We start from the raw sequence: 19,243 nt of genomic DNA, 5'->3' as shown, positions 1-19,243 counted from the left end.
TGATCTCTTTTCAGATTATGAAACAAGAACCAACTTTAAAAGACTGGGAAGGAGTTCCTGTCATGGTGCAGCAGAAACAAATCGGACTAGGAACCATGAAGTTGCAGGTTCAATTCCTGGCTTCACTCTGTGGGTTAAGGATCTGGCATTGCCGTGAGCTGTGGTGTAGGTACAGACATGGCTCGGATCTGGCGTTGCTGTGGCATAAGCCAGCAGCTACAGCTTTTATTTGACCCCTAGCCAGAGAACCTCCATATCCTGCGGGTATGGCCCTAAAAAGACAATCAATCAATCAATCAATCAATCACTGGGAAAATACAGCACTGTTTCCTTTTTTCTTTAATTTTTTAATTACTCAAATGAATTTATCACATCTGTAGTTGTATAATGATCATAACAATCTGATTTCACAGGACTTCCATCCCACACCCCCAGTGCATCCCCCCACCTCCCAAACTGTCTCCTCCAGAGACCATAAGTTTTTCAAAGTCTGTGAAAGAAAGAAGACTGTTCTACAAAGAAGTTCCGTCTGTCCTTTTTTCGGATTCCATATGTCAGTGGAATCATTTGATGTTGGTGTTTCATCGTATGGCTGACTTCACTTAGCATGATAATTTCTAGGTCCATCCATGTTGCTAAAAATGCCAGTATTTCATTCCTTTTAATGGCTGAGTAATATTCCACTGTGTATATGTACCACTCCTCTGTCGATGGACATTTAGGTTGTTTCCATGTCTTGGCTATTGCAAATAGTGCTGCAATGAACATTGGAGTACATGTGTCTTTGCGAGTCATGGTTTTCTCTGGATAGATGCCCAAGAGTGGGATTGCTTGGTCAAATGGTAGTTCTATTTTCAGTTTTCTGAGGAATCTCCCTACTGTTTTCCACAGTGGTTGCACCAATTTACAATCCCACCAACAGTGTAATAGGGTTCCTTTTTCTGCACACCCTCTCCAGCACTTATTGTTTGTAGACTTTTTGATGATGGCCATTCTGGCCATTCTGTAAGGTGGTACCTCATAGTGGTTTTGATTCGCATTTCTCTAATAATGAGTGATGTTGAACATCTTTTCATGTGTTTTTTGGCCATCTGTATGTCTTCTTTGGAGAATTGTCTTTAGATCTTCTGCCCACTTTTTGATGGGGTTGTTTTCTTGGTATTGAGCTGCAGAAGCTGTTTATACATTTCAGAGATTAATCCCTTGTCAGTCACCTCATTTGCAAGTATGTTCTCCAATTCTGTGGGTTGTCTTTTTGTGTTGTTTAGGGTTTCCTTTGCTGTGCAGAAACTTTTAAGTTTAATTAAGTCCCATTTGTTTATTGTTGTTTTTACTGTCATTACTCTAAGAGGTGGATATGAGAAGATGTTGCTGTCATTTATGTTGGAGAGTGTTTGGCCTATGTTTTCCTTTAACAGTTTTATAGTGTCTGGTCTTATATCTAGGTCTTTAATCCATCTTGAGTTTATTTTTGTGTATGGTATTAAAGAGTATTCTAATGTCATTCATTTACATATGGCTGTCCAGTTTTCCCAGCACCACTTACAGAACAGGCTGTCTTTTCTCTGTTGTATATTCTTGCCTCCTTTGTCATAGATTAGTTAACTGTAGGTGCGTGGGTTTCATTCTGGTCTTTCTATCCTGTTCCACTGATCTATATGTCTGTCCTTGTGCCAGTACCATACAGTTTTGATGACTATTGCTTTGTAGTATAGTCTGAAGTCAGGGAGCCTGATTCCTCCAGCTCCATTTTTCTTTTTCAGGATATCTTTGGCTATTCTGGGTCTTTTGAGCTTCCAAACAAACTTTAAAATAGTTTGTTTGAGTTCTGTGAAAAATGTCCTTGTTAATTTGATAGGGATTGCATTGAATCTGTCGATATCCTTGGGTCTATAGTCATTTTGATAATATTGACTCTTCCAATCCAAGAGCATGGCATGTCTTTCCATCTATTTGTGTCATCTTTGATTTCTTTCATCAGTGTCTTATAGTTTTCAGGGTACAGGTCTTTTGTCTCTTAAGGTAGGTTTACTCCTAGGTATTTTATTCTTTTGGATGTGATGGTAAATAGGATTGCTTCCCTAATTTATCTTTCTGAACATTCATTGTTAGTCTATAGAAATGCAGTCTATTTCTGTGTATTAATTTTGTATCCTGTGACTTTGTCAAATTCATTGATGAGCTCTAATTGTTTTCTGGTAGAATGTTTAGGATTTTCTGTTTACAGATCATGTCATCTGTAAACAGAGATAGATTTAAATCTTCCTTTCCAATTTGGATTCCTTTTATTTCTTTTACTTCTCTGATTGCTGTGGCAAGGACGTCCCAAACTATGTTGAATAGTAGTGGCGAAAATGGACATCCTTGTCTTGTTCCTGATCTTAGTGGTAATTTTTTCAGCTTTTCACCATTGAGAATGGTGTTAGCTGTGGGTTTGTCATATATGGCCTTTATTATGTTGAGATAGGTCCCCTCTATGCCCACTTTCTGGAGGGTTTTTACCAGAAATGGGTGTTGGATTTTGTCAAAGGCTTTTTCTCCATCTACTGAGAGGGTCATATGGTTATTATTCTTCAGTTTGTTAATGTGTTCTATCATACAGATTGATTTGTGGATATTGAAAAATTCTTGCATCTCCGGGATAAATCACACTTGATCATTGTATTCAATACTTTTACTGTATTGTTGGATTCAGTTTGCTATTATTTTGTTGAGGATTTTTGCACTGATGTTCATCAGTGAAATTGGCCTGTAGTTTTCTTTTGTTGTGGTATCTTTGTCTGGTTTTAGTATCAAGGTGATGTGGCCTCATAGAATGAGTTTGGGAGTGTTCCTTCCTCTGCAATTTTTTGGAATAGTTTCAGAAGGATAGATGTTAGCCCTTCTCTAAATGTTTGAAAGAATTCACCTGTGAAACCATCAGGTCCTGGAATGTTGTTTGTTGCACGTTTTTTAATCATAGTTTCAATTTCAGTTCTTGTGATTGGTCTATTCATCTTTTCTATTTCATCTTGATTTAGCCTTGGAAGATTGTACTTTTCTAAGAATTTGTCCATTTCTTCTAGGCTTTCCATTTTATTGGTGTGTAGTTGCATATAGTGGCCTCTTATGGTCCTTTGTATTTCTGCGATGTCTGTTTTTACTTCTCCTTTTTCATTCCTAATTTTATTGATTTGCATCCTTGCTCTTTTTTGCATGATAAGTCTGGCTAAGGATTTATCAATTTTGTTGATCTTTTCAAAGAACCAGCTTTTAGTTTCATTGATCTCTTCTATGGTTTTCTTTGTTTCTATTTTATTGATTTCTGCACTGATCTTTATGATTTCTTTCTTTCTACTAACTTTAGGTCTTGTCTGTTCTACTCTCTCTAGCTGATTTAGATGTAAAGTTAGGCTGTTTATTCAAGCTTTTGCTTGTTTCCTGAGGTAGGCTTGTATTGCTATAAGCTTTCCTATTAGAATGGCTTTTGCTGCATCCCACAGGTTTTGGACTGTCATATCTTTTTTGTCATTTGCTTCTAGGTATTTTTAAATTTCCTCTTTGATTTCTTCGCTGATCCATTAGTTGTTTAGTAGCATGTTGTTTAGTCTCCATGTGTTTGTGTTTTTTCAGTTTTTTTCTTGTTGTTGATGTCCAGTTGTATAGTGTTGTGGTCAGAAAAGATGCTTGATATGATTTCAATTTTCTTAAAGTTACCGAGGTTGGATTTGCAGCCCAGGATGTGATCAATCTTAGAGAATGTTCCATGTGCACTTGAGAAAAATGTGTATTCTGCTGCTTTTGGATGGAATGTCCTATAAATATCTTTTAAGTCCCTCTGGTTTAATGCGTCATTTGGTGCCTGTATTTCCTTATTGATTTTCTGTCTGGATGATCTGTTCATTGCTGCAAGTGGGAGTAGGGTGTTAAAGTCCCCCACTATTATTGTGTTATTGTCAATTTGTCCTTTTAAGGTTGTTAGCAGTTGCCTTATATATTGTGGTGAACCTATGTTGGGTGTGTATATATTTAAAATTGTTATATCTTCTTCTTGGATTGACCTTTGATCATTAGGTAGTGACCTTCCTTGTCCCTTAAAATGTTCTACATTTTAAAGTCTATTTTGTCTGATATGAGTATTGATACTCCAGCTTTCTTTTGATTCCCATTTGCTTGGAATATTTTCTTCCATCCTCTCACTTTCAATTTGTGAGTGTCCCTAGAATTGAAATGGGCCTCTTGTAGACAGAATATATGTGGGTCTTGTTTTGTATCCATTCAGCCAGTCTATGTCTTTTTGTTGGGTCTTTTAGTCCATTAACATTTAAGGTAATTATTGATATGTATCTTCTTATTGCCATTTTATTAATTTCTTTGGATTTTTTTGCTCTTTTTTCTTCCCTTCTTCTCTTGTTCTCTCTTGTGGTTTGATGACTATCTTTAGTGTTGTATTTGAGTTGATTTTTCTTATTTGTGTGTGTATCAATTGTAGAAGTTTGATTTGCAGTTACCCTGAGGTTTTGATATAGGAGTCTATATATATAAGAGATTATTTTAAGTTGTTGGTCTCTTAATTGCAAGTGCATCTCCAGTGTCCTGCATTTGTACCCTCCTCATGATTTCTGATTTTGGTGGCATAGTTGTGTGTGGATGATTTTGTATCTTTACTGTATATATACCTTTAATGGTGAATCTTGTCATTTGTGGTATTCTTATTTCTGGTTGTGGCCTTTTCTGCCTAGAGAAGTTCCATGACTATTTATTGTAAAGATGGTTTAGTTTTGCTGAATTCTCTTAGCTTTTTCTTATCTGTAAAGATTTTCATTTCTCCTTCAAATCTGAATGAGAAACTTGCTGGGTAAAGTAATCTTGGTTGGAGTTTTTTCCCTTTCATCACATTAACTATATCTTGCCACTCCCTTCTGGCCTACAGAGTTTCTGCTGAAAAATCTGCCAATAACCTTATTGGGGTTCCCTTGTATGTTATTTGTTTCTTTTCCCTAGCTGCTTTCAATATTTTCTCTTCATCTTTAATTTTGGTCAGTTTGATTAATATGTATTTTGGGGTTTTCCTCCTTGGGTTTATTTTATATGGTTCTCATTGTGCTTCCTGGATTTGAGTGAGTGTTTCCTCTTCCATGTTAGGGAAGTTTTTGGCTATTATCTCTTGGAATATTTTTTCTGTCTCCTTCTCTCTCTCTTCTTCTGGCACCCCTATAATGCGGATATTGGTGCATTTAACATTGTCCCAGATTTCTCTGAGACTCTTCATTTGTTTTCAATATTTTTTCTCTTTTCTGTTCCACATCTGTGATTTCTACTACTCTGTCCTCCATCTCGCTTATTCGTTCTTCTGCCTCCTGTATTCAGCTGTTGGCTGCTTCTAATGATTTTTTTTTTATTTCAGTTATTGTATTTTTCATCTCTTCTTGTTTATGTTTTATATCTTCTATCTCTTTGCTCAGTGTTTCTTGTAAATTATCCATCTTTGCCTCCAGTTTATTTCCAATGTCTTGCAGCATCTTCAGCATCAACAGTCTAAAGTCTTTCCTGGAGGCTGAGAATCTCCTGGTCACTTAGCTATTTTTTCTGTTTTTTTTTTTTTTTTTTTTTTTCTTTCTCCCTTATCCAATTTATAGTTCTCTGTCTTTTCATTTTGTAGCTTTTTGGTGTGGTGAACTTTTACAGATAATATAGTTGTAGACTCTCTTACTTCTGATGTCTGCCCCCCTTGTAGCTGAAATTGGTACAGGGGTTTGCTGTAAGCTTCCTGATGGTAGGGACTTGTGCCTGCCCACTGGTATGTGGAGCTGATTCTAATCCCTCTGGTGGGTGGGGCTTTGTCTCTGGGTGAGATTAGAGGTGGCTGTGTGCCTAGGGGTTCTTTAGGCAGCCTGTTTACTGATGGGTGGGGCTGTGATCCCCCTGGATTGTTGTTTGGCCTGGGACTTCTCAGTAGTGATGGGTGGGGCAAGATTTTCCCCAAATGCCCACCTCCAGAGAAAGGCAATGCTGATGAATATTCCCAAGAGCTTTGCTTCCATTGTCCTTCCCCCACAACAAGCCACATTCACCCCTGTTTTCCCAGGAGGTCCTCCAAGAACTGCAGTATTTCTTTATATTGCTCTACTATAGGGGATAAATATTAAAGTATAATGTTGAATAGAATTGAAGTTAGGGGTCATTCTTGTCTTGTTTCAGATCTTAAAGGAATCATTTCAATGTTTCACAATTAAAGAAGGTGTCTCCTATAGGATTGTTGTTGATACTCCTTATCAGGCTAAAAACTTTCTATTGCTAGTTTTGAAACATTAAAGAAATCATGATTGCTTATTTGATTTTATCAATTTTTTTCTGAATTTAATACAATAATAATATGTATGCTTTAAAAAAATCTGTTAGTGTAACAAATTGCAAGTATTTATTATCTAACATTAAAAGAAAACTAAATTCCTAGGAGTTTTTAGATTTATTTAATTAATATTTACTTTAGGATGTTTGTTTTTATGTTCATGAATGAGATGATATCAAACTATAATTTTCTTTTTTCCTTTATCTGTGTGAAATTTTGTATCAAGATTACACTTGCTCAATAAAGTGAGCTGGAGATTATTCTTCACTTTTCTGTGCTTTGGAATAACTTGTGATTCATCAGAATTATGTGTTCCTAAGTTGGTAGAATCTCCCAATCAAATTTCTGTGCCTGGTGAAAAGATGCTCAACATCACTAATCATCAAGAAATGCAAATCAAAATCATGATGAGATATCCCCTCATACCTATCAGAATGGCTGTCATCAAAAAGACCACAATTAACAAACGTTGGCAAAGTTTTGGTATATCCACTGTGAAAAACAGTATGGAGATTTCTCAAAAAAATTAAATTATAACTTCTTATTACCTAGCAATTTCACTCCCAGGTATAGGTTCAAAGAAAATTAAAATACTACTTGGGAAAGATACACACAGCCTAATGTTTATAGCAGCATTACAGCATTATTTACAATAGCCAAAATATGGAAGCAACCTAAGTGTCCATTAACAGATGAGTGGATAAGAAGATGTGTACACACATACCCTTACATATATACATATATATGTGTGTGTGTGTGTGTATATATATATATTCTATTTATACAATGGAATACTACTCCATTATAATAAAGAATGTAATATTGCAATTTGCAACAGCATGGAAGGACCCAGAGGGTATATGCTTAGTAGAATAAATCAGAGAAAGACAAATGCTTGTTAACACTTACATGGAATTTAAAAAAATGAAATAAATGAATACAACAAAACAGAAATAGTGGTTATCAGTGGTGAGGGGGAAAGGGGAAGGGGCAAGAGAGGGTTATGGGATTAGGATATACAAACTACTAAGTATAAAATGGATAAGATACAAAGATATATTGTATAGCACAGTGAATATAGCCAATATTTTGTAATAACTTTAAATGGAGTAAAAGCTATAAAAACATTGAATCACTATGTTGTATACCTGAAACAAATATAATGTGAGTAAACTATAATTCAATTTAAAAAAAAAGTCTGTGCTTGGAGTTGTCATTGTGTGAAGATTATAAATTACTGTTTTAAATTCCTTGATAATGTAAACATAGGTTCTTCTTTTTAACAAGTATATAATTTAGGGGGTTTGTCCATTTCATTGAAATTTTCAGTATTAACCACAAAAAGCTATTTCATAACACCCTTTTATCATCTATTTAATATCTGTATCACCAATCATTGTGTCTCCTTTTTTTTAGTACCATTTATTTGTGCCTTCTTTCATTTTAAAATTAATCAGTCAAGTCAGGTTGCATCAATTTAATTTTTTTCAAAGAATTAATTTTGTTTTTGTATCCTATTATATGTTTGTTTTCTATGTTACCAGCTTTTCCTCTTATCTTTATAATTTCCTTGTTACTGCTTTATTTGAATTGCTTTGCTTTTGTTCTTACAATGTCTTTAGATGGTAATTGACCCATTAACTTTCAGCTTTCTATTCTAATATAAACTTTATGGAAATGAATTTGCCCATATGTTCTACTTTATCTGTATTACACATGTTTTTGTATATTTCATTTTTGTCACTATTGAGTTATAGTTCCTAAATTTTCATAATTTTTTCTTGACCCATACTTCTTTAGAAATAAACCCCTTAATTACTTAATAGTTGCTTTGTGAGAAAGTGTATGATACTAATTCTTCATAATTTTATGAGTCATTTCAAAACATATCTAGGATGACTTTTGTCTTAATATCCAATCATTTTTTTATTAACATTCTATATGTGTTTAAAAAGAATGTATATATGTGTATTCTTCAACTGTTGTGTGCAGTAGCTATAAGTTTTATGGTTCTTTTATTTATTTATTTATTTGATCCACATTGCTTTCTCATCTCTCCATGCTATTCTTTTTTAAATTATTATGATTATTTCCCCTCTGAATGTACTAGATTGGCTATCTAGGATTGGCTAGTGTTTACAATAGCTTAAACCCCCTTGCCCCATATACACAAACTATTTATTTCATATGCACTTGACGAGCTGGAGGCAGGTTGGTGGGAAAGGGTTGTCTTACTCTAGTCTCTCATGGACCCAGACTGAGAAAGCTACCGTTTAGACTGACGCTGAGACAGGAAGAGCAAACATGGTAAGTCAGGCCATTCAGGGTAAGACTTTTCTGCAAGAACACCTCAATATCCCTACCATTCATATTTCGATAATCAAAGCAAATCCCCCAAATGTGCTTTCTATAGGTGGGGAATGACCATCCTGAAATTTGATTATGAAAAGAAGGGCATAATAATTGCAAAGGACTAGGATGAACCCAACTGAGGGTAAAGAGCAGGGTGGAGGGAATGGTACACAGAGGAGGGGCATCTTGTAACCATGTCCATTTTGTGAGGGCTCCTTAAATATTCACTTGAATTGGGAAAAAAAGAAGGGAATAAACATGTTGGGAAACACACCCCTGTAAACACTCAATGTAGTTGTCAGTATCACAAAATTTGAAGCACTTTTAATTTTTATGGAAGAAATGCTATGAAATTAAATTGGTTCAAATTCACTTGAGATGACTCAGATGTGTAATAATACAAAAATACTTTATTTGCTGTGTATTATAGTAAATATTCTGTTACTCTCCCAATTAAAATTGATATTTTGATTTACTTAATAGTGCTCCAAAGAACATAGCCCTCTGTGAAGAAAAGCCAAATAATATTTCAAGGTTGTCCTTTTCTAGGCAATACAAAGTGAGAAAACACTTGGTTTACTCAAACATTTACAATGTGGAATTAATAAGTAAAGTGTCTGAATAACATTAGGATGAGGATTTTGCTTTGCCTTTTAATGTCGTGTTTTATTCTTGGTTGCATCTGGGCTATGGAAGTTATAAAGAAATATGCTAAGCAAACATATACAAATGATCACAAATGATGAGGCTTAGAGTATGAGACGAAAAGTCCTTTTAAAAAGCAGCTAGAGGAGTTTCCGTCATGGTGCAGCAGAAACGAATCTGACCAGGATTCTACCCCTAGCCTCACTCAGTGGGTTAAGGATCTGGTGGTACCCTGATCTTTGGCATAGATAACAGACACAGCTTGGACCCCATGCTGCTGTGGCTGAGGTATAGGCTGGCAGCTGTAGCTCCGATTCAACCCCTAGTCTGGGAACCTCCATATGCCGTGGGTGTGACTCCGAAAAGCAAAAAAAAAAAAAAGCAAAAAAAAAAAGGCAGCTAGATTTCATACCATCCTGCAGAATTTTAGTCTTCAGGAAACAAGACAAAACAAAAAAGATAGTTATGTATATGAGGAGAAAAACATTTTTGCTCAACTTGAGGAATTCCAAGTAGGAAAGCTAGTTTTGTGCAGCTGGCAGTTTATTTCCTGACTTATCCCTGTGCTCACTGGCTCTGGTAATTATAGGTATATTTTGCAGGTTTAAAATTTCCAGCAATCCCCCATAGTCTTACTAAGAGTTAGACTAGTATACACGTAGGATGAGAGACAGGTACAACAGGAGTTAAGCCTGACATAGCCAGACATGTATTAGTCATCTGATGAAGCCTGACATAGCCAGACACGTATTAGTCATATGATGAAACAGAAACAACCAAACTAATTTCTAGGTTAAAATCTGCGTCTCCTAAAATACCATACTAGAGACATTGAATACACGCAATTAAAAAAAATTCACATTTGTGTTATTAAACTGATTATGGAATAATTTAGGCTCTGCATTCTCATAAACATCAATTTCACATCTGGCTGGGGAAGTTTGAGTTCCAGCAATAAAAATGTTCCTCCAATTTGGCAGAAGTCACTTCAGGAGACCCAAGGAAGATGAACACTAAATAAATATTTAGAAGGTGTGATTTTTTTCAGCTGAGTTGAATTTGAACTTTTCCTCATCTTGTTTCTGATGATGTGTATGAAGAAAATGTTAGTGATCATTCATTTGTGGAAGAAGAGATGCTCCTTTCATTTACCTTCATGTAGAAACTGAGTTTACTATATATTTGGCATTTTTTTGGCCATCTTAATCATAATATAAAAATTTTCTTTATTTTTTTCTCATCTTGGCTTGATCGAATTGTCACTACTTTCACTCCACTTTTAAGAACTTTATTGTGAAATAATTCATATACTGTACAATTCACCCATTGAAAGTTCACAATTCAAACGTATTTACTATATTCACATATTTGCATATCCACTACCACAGTCATTTTAAAACTTTTTCATCACTCATAAAAGAAACCCCACATTCCTTAGTCATTATTCTCTAATCTTCCCAATTTTCTTCCTTCCCCTCATACCTAAGAAACCACTAATGTATTCATACATTCTCTCTCTGGATAGATAGATAGATTAGATAGATTCAATAGGTAGATATAGGGATATATGAATAGATATATATAATATACATTTATTATTTAAATAGATATAGAAACATATAACAAATACCAATCACAGCATCATAAGCCCATTCTTTTTCCTCCCATTTAATTTCACTTTTTATTTTTTTAAAAGCAGAGATAAAGAAATATTTTTAAAAAGCAGGATATTAAATGAAGCTTTTTCCCTTTATGTATACATGTGTGTTTCTTCTATACCATGGCCCAGGATCGCTTCTCAGTAATTTTTAAAGTGATTTTGAAATTCACTGATAGAATACATATACTAAATATAAAGGTATTCATCTTCTATGAGCTCACAAAATTAGTCTCAAAGTATTTTTATTTCTGGGATGACATGCTCTACATAGTTCAAACATGACTGATAAAGTATTTCAGTGAATAGCATGCATAATTATCAGATATCCAAATAGCACCATACTTTCCCAGCTGCATAATAATTAGCAACAGATTACACACCAACAAGCACTCTATTTTCTTAATGTTGAAAATGAAAACCTTAGCTATTGTCAGTTTGACATTTAGTGCCAGAGAGTTTACATTTCTGTGTCATCTCAGTCCATTTTAAGTATTCACTCCTTGTTGGTATATTCCATTAAAATCAATTTTTCTTTGTACTCCAGGAGGAGGAGAGCCATTAATATTGAAGACTTTCTTGTAGTTTATTTTGAAGCAAAACAAGCTAATTAAATCTATTTCATTGACTTAAGGTTGATGGAAAGTGCTGGAAAAGGCCAGAGCTGACCATGTTGATTTATTTTTAAACTCCAGCAAGTGGTTGCTTTGTGTTCCAAATAGATATTTGGGAGGAAAATGAACTCATTCCACTCATTTACAAAATTCTTGAGCTTGAGGTGAAACTATCTCAGACAAATTAATAGATCCCTTCATGGATGTTGTTCTTTATTTCCCTAAAGAAAAACATTTAACATTCCACAATTATTAGACAGAAATCTTAAAAATGATGCCAGTGAATTCAAGGCTATTGGCTCATTTCCTCTACATGTTTAAATTTTTTTTTTTAATTTAATGATCATGGGCTATATGCCAGATCAACTAGCCATCTCAGGGTGTCTGTTGCTTCAAAGTTTAATGACAACAAAAGTTTAGATAGATAAGCACATGCTTTTTATTTTGTTTTTTGTTTTATTTACTTTTTATTAGGGTGTAGTTGATTTACAATGTTGAGTCAATTTCTGCTGTACAGCACACTGATCCGGTCATACATATACATACATACTTTTTCTCAGATTATCTTGCATTATGGTCTATCTCAAGAAACTAGATATAGTTCCCTGTGCTATATAGTAGGCCCTCATTGCTTATCCATCCTAAATGTAACAATTTGCATCTAACAACCCCAAACTCCCCATCATTCCCATTTTTTCCCCACTCCCCTCCGGCAACCACAAGACTGTTCTCTATGTCCATGAGTCTGTTTCTCTTTTATAGATAGGCTCATTTGTGGCATGTTTTAGATTCTACATATAAGTGATATCACATAGTGTTTGTCTTTCTCTTTCTGACTTACTTGACTCAGCATGAGAATCTCTAGTTGCATCCACATTTCTGCAAATGGCATCATGGGTTAGTTACAGTACTTTTTTTTTCCCCCAAGCCTTTAAGAGCATCCATTATATTAAGAATTATGTGCAAGTGATGGGAGAAGAAAAAAGAAGATAAAATCATAGTCACTGATCAGCAATTCACAGTTGATTTATTTGGTCTCATGTACCATGATGCAAAGACAGGCTTCACTAAGTGCCAAATGAGTGATAAGGGAGGAAACAATTTCTTCAAGAATGATCTGCGACAGTCATACAAATGTTCAGGTATTAGGAACAAAATGGGAAGAGTTGTGGGAAATAAAAATGATCTATGAAGTGGTGAGAAGTGGGTGATGGACACAGTTGTGACGGCAAGAAAGGAAATAATACACTTAGGAAGATCCTGACCAGAGAGCCTGAGTGCAGCACTAAGTGCATGAATGGAAGTTGTGCTCAATAGGTTTGAGGGTTCCCATAAATTCCACATGGTGGGAGGTCAAGACTATTGTTCATGAAAACTGTCATTTCATTCTGATGGAACTGAAGAGACACTTGGGAATTCTAAATAGGCAGTGTGATGCTTGAAACAGTATTCAGGAAATTGGGAAGAGTTTGCGTGGCAGATTATAAAGTGATTGCTCACAGTGCATGTCAGCACATGTTCCTCTGCTACCAACCCCACCCCAATACTCTCCATTTCAATCTAAGTTAAGTCTGAACTTCTACAAGGCCTACCCAGCTGGTCCTCACCTGTCTTCAGACTTGTGTGGTGCTCTGCCCTCTTGTCATCATGCTCCAGCTCCACTGTCCTCTTTCCATACCTAGACAGGCCAAGCTCAATCTCACTTCTCATCATTTGTCTTGGTTTTTCCATGGCCAGGAAATCCCTTCTCCATGTCTGCACTACCATCACTCAGTGCTCATGTCAACATGATCCCTGATCAGAGACTTTTCATGACCTGATTATCTAATTCTGTTTGCCCCACCACCAGCTACCCTCTGAAGACCACCCTGTGTTGGCTGAGGATAACTTAAGACTTTATATGCATGTACTTGTTTAATGAAAGTTCACCTCCTCTCGACAGATGAGGAGTTCTATTAGAAATGGGGCTTGTGTCTGTCTTTGCTCATTGCTTTCTACTTAGCACTGAGGACAGTGCCTGGAAGGCATTCTATAAGTATTGGTTAAATGAATGAATGAATTGGAATAGGGTGAGATTGAAATTTAAAGCTGAAATTTCTACAAGTTACAGAAAAGCAGTGCCTACATATGTAGTGTGAGGACTGAAAGTTCTCACAGTCCACACTGACAGTGCCCATGGTGCCATGGAAACTACTTGATGGTCCAGATAACCATGACCCAGCTTCATCAGCAGGCGAACACATGCAAATAATGGTCTTATTGTTTAGATGCTCCTTTAAGAAAAAATTAGATGGATCTCAAAGGCAAGATGGATCCCCTTCTTTTGTCATAGAAGTCATTGCCATGAAAACATACATTTCCATGAACATACATTTCCATTTCCATTATGCTTGGCTCAAACTATAAAATCAATACTCTAGTTGTAATCTGCAGATGGGCAACTTGAAATAAACATGATCTTTCACTGATTTCCTAAATAGGCTATATCTTTTGATTATCTTTTAGTAGGACTCTATTTTATGTTTTTAATATTAACGATATGTCACAGGGACTATTTTATGAAACATTTGCAAAGAATTTGAAATAATACTTATAGTTCTCCCAAACCACCAGTATCCCCACATACTGCAAATCAGAAAACAAAATAAAACCAAAATAAACTTGATAATGATGACTGAAATTATGTAAACTTAAACCCCATGTGCTCCCTCAAACTCTTTTTAAGTACATTGGGCCATGAAGATCAATTAAAAATCCACTATGAACTAATGGAGATTTAGCTTTTCAAAATGTTAATGGATTATTCATAAATTTATTTTCAAATATTTGAAGTCAGATAAACTGTCTTCAAAAACATTCTCTGCTCTTTATAACCTGGGTAACCTAGTATTTGTAAAGACAAAGAATGCTTTTGAATGTAATGAAGGAAGGTACATTTTAGACAAAAACTGTGTAAGATGTTAATGAGAAACTGGAATACAATAAGATCACACCTTCCATTGTATTGTGTTCCCTTGCAAAGCCAACACACTTCACGACAGAACTTCATGTCTCACTTTCTCCTCCACATAAAAACACAACTCCAGGAACATGCTTTGTTGTTGAAAGGATGAACCTCAGATTGCAAGTGATAACGAATTTCATCAAACTTTCCATAAAAGTATAGTACAGTTTAGATTAGTAGTTGGCCAATTACATGATAAAATCCCTTAAAGACCCTCCAGGCAGTGTGGAAATGGATCCGAAATCTAAAGTAAAATAGCTTGACTTCTTTTGAACTTCCCTGGCAGCAGAGGAGGAAAAATGGGAGCGTTGTTTATTTTGAGTCGCTAACCTCTGGAAATTCACTAATAACAGCTCGTGGACAGCTGAATGAACATCAAATGTGGTTGCCACCACAAATCCAACTAGAATAAGATGTGACACAGTTGGATTCCGCCATCCCTTAGCTTTCAACCGCAGAGAGAAAGTCCACCCACAAACACAAGCCAGAAAGAAAGGGAAGAAAAATCCCAGAAATTCTAACTAAAAACACTCTGGCACTTCTGATACTCTGGCTCTATCCCTCAGTCTTGCAATCCCTATCCAGAGTGTTCAGTTCAGCCTGTGGTGCTTTTTCTGGGCTGTGGGACTAAAGGCCAGGATTGGGTGTCCAAAGTGCAGGGTCAAGTGCAGAGCTCTGGAGCAGCTATTCAATGGAAATACATGAGAGCAAGTATGGGCAATGGCTTTAGTGTTGGATGTGACTCAAAGGAGAAATTACAAAGAACACTGACTTGACTTAGTGTGTTAGTAATCTGTAATGTGCAAAAGTCATAACATGCTGCAAAGTGAAGTTGGTGCTCTCAGGTGACCCTCCCATGAGGGAAGTGTGCCAGGTAACAATCATGACACTGTCCTGTGAGCAGCTGTGGAGATAGCCCATTGCCTTTGCTCTGATCCTGCAGAGAACAATGTCAACCAGCACTTCCCACCTGTGTTCCCTGGCAGCCAAGTCAGTACAGGAAGTCACAGATGTGAAGAACGACAGGGGCTGGAGTTTCCGTCCTAACTGATGCGTCTATGGCTGGTTGGGTTTTGTCTTGACCTCCTTTGAGTCTTAGCTCTGGAAGGGGAAGGTCCAGGCCTCTTAGCAGTACATTTCTAATACTTATTTTTAAATATTTTTCCCAAGGAGAAATTGATCTGCACAAAGTGGAGGAAATACCTCCAAGCTTTCATTAATGTTTTCCCTCTTTCCCGCCATCAAGGACACAACATTCCACATGATATTTCATTATTTTGATGACTATCGTGGAAGTGTCAGCACATCTGTCATGGTACGTTTGCCCTCAGAATACTAAGTGGCCTAAAATTTTTTAAAATATCTGCATGAGAATTAAAGAAATTCTACGTAAGATATACCAGAGAGAGATTTCAGATAGGTCAGTACAATCCTGGGCATCCTTCAACACTCTGATGGCAAAACCTAAGTAATTCAGAATTGTATTTAAAAATATGCCTTGTTTGGCATAATGTTGACTATTCCAGTAAATCCAAGGTAAGATGGAAAGGAAAACATTCACATTATATTATGTATAACATTTCCACTATATATGATTACCTGCCCAACTTGTCATCAAAGTCTGTACGTCAAAACAAGATATACCAAAAACAGCTGGATGCCACCAAATGCTTCACCAACTTCTCAGTCCCGCCCAAAACCACTGCTCTTGTCATGAAGTAGCAACTGCCTAGCAGATGATCAATTCAATACCAACTACACTGAGATTGAAAATTATGGCCTGGAGAAGGAGGGTGGGTGTTTATAGCCACTGAGAAAAAGTTCTGCCAAAATAATGTACAAATCTGTGCCATGTGCCCCCTGCACATGGGCCCTGGGCTGAACTGGAGAGAAGAATACCAGAAAGTCTAGCCATGGCTTGTCTCTGGCTTTTCAATAAGGATGCACAATGTTGGCTGTAGAAAAAACTAGATATGCCCAGATGTTCATGCAACCTCTAAAAATGCACAAACACCCCAACACCTTATACTCTGATTGAGACAATTCTAAGTCGCAGGATCTACCATCTCCTGGAAGACCACAGCAGCCTTGCACTCCACTCATGGTATCAACATAAGCACCCTCCACTCCTTAGTATCTCTTCCTCATTTCCTTACTGATGCTTCCAAGAATCTGCTTCCAAATAAACTGCCTGCAATTAAATTTTATCTTTGGGTTTTCTGAGGGAAACTAAGTAACTATGTAGAAGTTACTAGTCATACATATATTCAATATGATGATTCCTGACATTCACCAAAGCAAGTTCGTAGTTTATTTGCAATCTTCATGGGAAGGAGAGGGATTTTATTAAATCCTTTCTAATTATCAAAATGATCAGACTTTTAATCATAAAATATTATTTAGTAGAGATTGCTGCCTACAAAAACAATAAATAAAATAATATCCTTCCATGGTAAAAATATTTTTCCTATAGGAGCAAAGGTAATGGGCAAATCCTCTACAGAGGTGATAGAGGTGTATTAGGTAGATAATACATCCAGTTCTATTTTAAAGGCCAGGTGCCTAAGTGGAGATGTTCAAAAGGCAGATGGAGGTATAGTTTTTGAGCTCCCAAAGAAAAAAAAGAATCTTTAACACATTATATACAGCTCAGAGTTTGCACTTGCAAAGGAAAAGTTATAAAACCTTTACATATGTAAAATTCCTGTGATACGTAAACCATAATTCCTTTGGTTTTAGTTGAGACTAATTTTGTAGTAGAAGAGTTGTGGATATCTCAAAAATTACTGATGACCAGCCCATTCTAAAAATATTTTCCAATATATGAAATAATTGCCAATCATCCTAAATTTCAAATAACATCTATTATGTAGGAAAAAGCCTCTGAAATAATTATTTTTTTTAAAGTGGAGGATATTTTTGCATTAAAAAAATCATGTCATAAAATTTAACAGCCAGACAAACCCTTGGCAGGGTTGACCACAGAATGGCACTGTGGGGAAATTGAACTGACACCACAAATATGTTTGGGTATTGTTTTGTTCCAATATTATGTAAATTCTGCAAATCTAAAACAGAAAGTTTATGTAAGAGATGCCAAGTCAATCTCTCTGTGTGATTCATTCCTTGTGACTTAGGAAATGATGTACTTTCTGCTTAATGATGCTGAAAATCACTCCAAGGACACAAAGCCAAATATGCAGGAGACCCATTGCCTGGTGTAATTTGCAAACCATCAGTTATTTCTGTCATGCGGCATGACTTTGTTTAAAGTGCTAGTAGCACAGAGTGTGACTTGTGGAGTGACTCTTAAACATTTTAACACACAGACTACAGTTCTCCTCAATGACTCAGAGTATAAGCAGCTTTTTAACAAACTCCAGTTGGTAGGATTAGTGGAATAAGCACTACTGAGATAGTAAACTCCATGGTAAGTCTTTGACATAGAGATAATAGGGTAATTTAGGCCAATAAACAAGCCAGTGATATATTTATTCTGTGTGCTGGAAACCTTTCTGCACAGCCTAAAACACGTTTTTCATCTAAAACAGACTTGAAGAAAGAATCTGCCAACTAATAAATACAGTAGTAAGTTAGGGGTGTTCCTTTCAAATTTAATATCGAGTGTTCATTTCCTGGGCATTAACGTAATCTTTAAATTACATTTAGGAAGATCATGTTTAGCTTAGAGTAACAAAGCTGATTTGGCATTTTGGCCATCTTAAGAATCAATCTGCACAAATACTAAGTCAGAAATCACTCAGATGATCACTCTGAAGATTTAGGTAGACTTTTTTCAGGGGTATTTTTTTTTTCCTTTTTCTCTCGAGAAAGATGCAAAACTAAAAATTACCCAATATCCTTTTGGCAATCTAAGCACCTTCAAATGGCTTAACTATCAATATATGATTTTTATTATAAAATTTATGCTATTAAATTTATTGATTGTGCTTTAGGCTGGCTTGGTAGCAGTGCATTTATTTTGCCACTAGCTATATATTAAGAAGATGAAAGTAACTTTAAATTAACTATAGAATACTGATTTGATTTCTGTGAGGTTTTCATTTCTACTATGATTACTAAATTTGACTACATATTGTAAAATCAACATGTTCACCTTTGGGGGCAATATGAGAGAGAAAAGTCTAGATATATACCACAGGTGTTGAATTTTCAAAGTTTTGAAGCAAAGGAGTAAGTACTTTTGCAGAAAAACAGGGAAGTGAGAATATATGCAAAATTTTTGGTCTTTCATTTAAGTCACTATTATAGTTATTATGTTATTATATTTATACCTTTCTTATTTCCATTATTCACATTTTGTACACCGTAGCCACAGTAACTTACATATTTACTTACCAGTTAGGATGCTGAATAATCTCAAACTGTTTTCTGAGGGAAATATTGACCTTATCTGCAGGTACTCACTTTGCCAAATTCTGTAGAGAATTAAAAAGTAATCTCTTCAGATACAAGTCAATTTGTGTTCTTAATTAAAAAAAAATGAACTCATCTCTTTTAAAATCTTAACACCTGTCAACTTCAACATCAAGGACAATAAATCTGTCCTTAATTAAAACCATTAAAAAAATGTCTTGCAGGCACTTGCTAGAAAATGCAATAAATTTGTTGCTGCCTAA

General features: G+C 35.7%; 1 protein-coding gene across 1 annotated transcript in view; it reads right to left on the bottom strand.

Moving 5' to 3' along the window:
- The window catches only part of NEIL3 (nei like DNA glycosylase 3), a 216,241-nt gene extending 197,210 nt beyond the window's left edge, over positions 1-19,031 (bottom strand). The window contains exon 1 of the mRNA XM_021076035.1: positions 18,963-19,031. The gene's annotated coding sequence lies outside the window, so the exon portion shown is untranslated. The remainder of the gene's footprint in view (positions 1-18,962) is intronic.

This window comes from Sus scrofa, chromosome 15 (genome assembly GCF_000003025.6).
Source record: "Sus scrofa isolate TJ Tabasco breed Duroc chromosome 15, Sscrofa11.1, whole genome shotgun sequence".
Lineage (NCBI taxonomy): Eukaryota > Metazoa > Chordata > Mammalia > Artiodactyla > Suidae > Sus > Sus scrofa.
This window is presented reverse-complemented; position numbering and strand designations above follow the sequence as displayed.